This window comes from Bidens hawaiensis, unplaced genomic scaffold (assembly GCF_021521415.1).
Source record: "Bidens hawaiensis isolate Kalapana, Puna unplaced genomic scaffold, B.hawaiensis_p1.1 tig00004003_1, whole genome shotgun sequence".
Taxonomy (NCBI): domain Eukaryota; kingdom Viridiplantae; phylum Streptophyta; class Magnoliopsida; order Asterales; family Asteraceae; genus Bidens; species Bidens hawaiensis.
In genome coordinates, this window is record NW_027491234.1 from 2,029,249 (window position 1) to 2,033,844 (window position 4,596).

Genomic DNA, 4,596 nt, shown 5'->3' on the forward strand with positions numbered 1-4,596 from the left:
CCAGATCTGCTGAAATGGAAGACCTAGAAGTATCCACAAACAAGATTCCAAGGTTGCTTGGACAAGAAAACTTCATAAAATGGAAGGTGCTCTTTGAAGCAGCTGTGAACTACAATGACCCAGAGCTCTGGACTTCCATCACTGAAGGAAACTATGTTCCTTCAACAGCTCCAAACAACAACGCAACCGTTGAACTGAAGATGAAGAAGAGAGATGATAAAGCTCTGTCTATGCTGAAATTAGGGCTTTCTTGGGAAATCTTGACAACTGTAAATCATCATAAGACCACAAAGGGTATGTATGATGCAGTTATTGAAATGTTTGAAGGGAATACTGAATTGAGAGACATCAAGAAAGACAGATTGAAATAGTAGCTTGACAGATTCAAGTTTAAGGAAGGAGAAAGACTAAAGTCAGTTCTGCAAAGGTTCATGATGATTGTGAATGAAATTAGAACAACAGACCTTCAGATATCTGATTTTGATCTGAACAAGAAACTTTTATCATCTCTGTCTGGTGAGTAGTACATTGCCAGCAGGTTCATAAAAAAAAGGCCAGTTTTCCAAACTTTAAATTGGATGATGTGATTGCCTTTCTCAAGGCTGCAGAACATGAGATGATTGAGAAACCATATGATTCCAGAGGACAAGCCAAGTTTTCAAATGAACAATGCGCTTGTAGCACCAATGGGCAACCTCTCAGTCAAGAATCAACAGCCTATTGTTGAGGAACCATCAGAAACAAGCTCATCTTGCATCAGCCAATCAAGATTCAATGTTTAGCTGATTGAAGATGACACACCATCTCCAGAAAATGGGCAGACTACATTCATGCAGCACAACCCAACTCAAGGAACAGACTACCAGGCCTTGTTCTCCATGTTCACTGAGTCATACCATGCCTTTGTGGCCAAGAATCTGATAAATACAAGCATTGTGCAAGAAGATCTAGAACAAATAGATGCTGATGATTTAGAAGATATGGACATTAAATGGCAAGCAGCTATGCTAGCAGTGAGGAGCAAGAGATTGTATAACAGGACAGGTAGAACAAGCTTCAATGGTCCAACTGAAAGAATTGGATTTGACAAATTGAAGGCCATCTGTTATAACTGTCAACAACCTGGACACTTTGCCAGAGAATGTAACATTCCAAGGAAAGCTGGAAATCAATTGAATCAAAATCAATTCTACCAGAACCAGAATCAAAATTTCCAGCAGCAAAGGAATCAGATTACCAACCAAAACCCCTACCAAAATCCAAACAGACCCCAACAGCAAACATTTCAACCTCAAAGAAACAACCAAATGCAGGCTCACACAAACCAGAACAGAAAAAATCAGAACAATGTGAACCAGCAGAGAGACCAAGGAAATGTTGCTGTTATCAGGGTGCCACAGGATGGGGAATTTGATTGGAGCAATCATGCTGCTGAAATAGAGAGGGCAAATGTTGCTTTTATGGCAAAAGTGCATGACCAGGCTGAATCTTCAAATACTCAGGTACAATCTGATGTCTCAATTTCTGATCTTCTTATTACTATTAATCAACTTAATCAGGAGATTTGAAAATGGAAAACTGAGTGTGGGAGGAAGGAAGCCTTCTTGAATGTTTATGAAACAAGTGAAGCAACATATGAAAGTCAAATCAAAGGACTTGAAGATAACTGTATGATGGCATACCAGACCCAATCAAGAATGACAATTGAAATTGAAGGGTTGAAGAAGATGTATGCAGAAGAGAAAGTGAAGAATGCTGAATTGCTAATTCAAATGGATTTCTTGAAGAACCTTGTTTCTACTGGCAATATCGTGGGTTATGTTGATACAATGACTGATTAAGAGAAGTATAAAAAGGCGCTTCCACCTTTTTGTGACAGCTACTAACTGAAAGTAGACAAGGAGAGTATAAGTGAATACCTTAAGCAATTCAAGAATGTTTTTGATGATAAGGCTGAGTTTGTTAAGCAGTATGCTGATGTGATTGTGAACAAAGATGGAGAGTTTGCTATAAATCAGAGTGAGAAGCAAGAGACTGAGAAAACTGAAAAGATTGAAGGTAAGAAGAACTGGAGTGAGTACTCCAGTGAGGATAGTAACTGTAGCTGTGAGAGCTCTAAGTCATCTAAGAGCAAGAAGAAGAAGAAAAGATCAAGCAAAAAGAAGAGTGAAAAGATTCATCTTCTTCCAAAGATGACTCCAAAGATGAAAAGGCATTATAAGAAAATGAGAAGAGAACATGTGGTATTTGACATCTGTGCTAGACCACAAACTGAGATCAAGAAAAGAAAAGAAGAAACTATGAAATCTACTTATGATCAGTCACATCCACCAATATACCCAGTTTTCTTTAATCATGCGTTATTTGATATTGGGGATGTTGATTATGTGCCAATAAGAAGATATTCAAGAGAAGAAGAAGGAAGCTCATTAAGAACTCCCTCCAAGATGAAGAAAATAGTGTTTGTCAAAGAAAAGCATCCATAGGCAATTGACATCAGTGAACCAATCAAGATGGATTTCTCTAACACTTTGTGTCCAAAGACCTCTTTAGGCTTTGACTTTCCCAAACCCAGTGACAAAATCAAAGACAAACAATTGCTTGAAGACATGGGAAGCTATGCCAAGGTCTGGTGCAAGAAGTGTGATGCATATGGTCATCACACTGATTCTTGCTGGATTCTTGAGGACACCTTTGAAATTCCTGATGTGGTAAGTGGATTTGATATGAAGAGTTACAAAAAGATGTATCAGAATTACTTGAGTGGAAATAGGAAACCATCTGGTTATATGGAACAAAAAAAGATTCTTGAAAGAAAACTCAAGACCATTCTGAAAATCAAAGTAAATGAGAAAGAGCCACATAAAGCTGAGAAGAACAAAATGTCAACTAATAAGGGAAAAGCAAAGATCAGACCTGGAGTTCTTAATGGTGATGAAAAGTTTCTGTTAAAAAAGGAAATTGGTTCCAATGGAAGACAAAGAAGGAGGTGATTGAAAAGAAAACCTATGTGATTGAGCAGACAGAAGAAATAATCAAATCACAAGCAGTGAAGAATGGGTCAGATTTTGACACAGAAGAAGATTGTGAAATTGTGTATGAAGACCCATCTCCTGTTCCACTTCCAACCCCTGATGAATCTTCCACTGACAATGAATTACAAACTGATGCAGTTTGTAAATCAGATTCAAACTAATTCTGTTTTATGTGTATGTGCAGGAACAGTACTTGAACAAAAATGACTCATGGTATATGGACAGTGGATGTTCCAGGCACATGACCTGTGACAGGAGTGTGTTAATCAATTATGAAAAGAAATATGTAGGGCCAGTTGCCTTTGGGAGTGATGAAAATGGAGGTAAAATTTTTGGTAGAGGAACACTCACAAATGGCAAAGTATCCTTTGAGAATGTACTGCATGTTGAAGGACTGCAATACAATTTGCTTAGCATTTCTCAAGTCTGTGAAAAAGGATACAAGGTGGCTTTCAATGATGAACACTGCCTGATATTGAAGCCTGAATTTGTGATTCCAACTGATATGATTATGATGATGGCTCCAATAAATGGCAACCTCTATGAACTGAGAATAAACAATGCAACTTCAAGAGGTGGTTCATGCTTTGTGTCAAAAGCAACTGAAAATGAAACTAAGCTATGGCATAGGAAGATGTGTCATGTGAACTTAAAGAACATGAACAAACTTGTAATAGGTGAACATGTTGTTGGCCTTCCCATAAGAGAGTTCAAATTGGAAGAAAAATGCACATCTTGCCTGAAAGGGAAACAACACAAATCCTCACATAAAAGCAAAATGATAAACACTATTGATGAGGTATGGGAACTGTTACACATGGATCTATTTGGTCCTGTAAGTGTTCCAAGTATTGGGAAGAAAAGATACTGCCTGGTGATTACTGATGACAATTCAAGGTTTACTTGGGTACACTTTATGGGAAGCAAAGATGAAACTGGAGAGTTGATCAGAACGTATGTGCTAAAAATGGAAAATCAGCTTGAGAGGAAGGTGAAGGTCATTAGAAGTGACAATGGGACAGAGTTCAAGAATGGAACTATGGATAAATTCTGCACTTCTAAGGGTATCTTTCAACAATACAGTGCTCCCAGAACTCCTGGACAAAATGGTGTTGCAGAAAAAAGAAAAAGAACATTAATTGAAGCTGCAAGGACCATGATTGCTTATGCAAACCTGCCAGTCACTTTCAGGGCAGAAGCAATCAACACTGCATGTTATGTGCAGAACGGGGTTCTATTGAACAAGGCTCAAAATAAGACTCCATATGAAGTTATTTTTAAAAGAAAGCCTTATGTGAAGTTCTTAAAGCCTTTTGGATGCAAATGCTCACTCCTGAATACAAAGGACTATTTGAACAAGTTCCAGTCCAAAGCACTGGAATGTTTCTTTGTGGGCTATTCATCTCATTCAAAAGCTTATAGAGTCTATGTGAAAGAGCACATGGTGGTTCTTGAGTCTTCTAATATACTTTTCAATGAAAACCATTTCAATAATGTTGAAGGACCAAATTGGCTGTTTGACTTGGAAAAGATGATCAAGTCCTTCAAAATCTACAGTGAA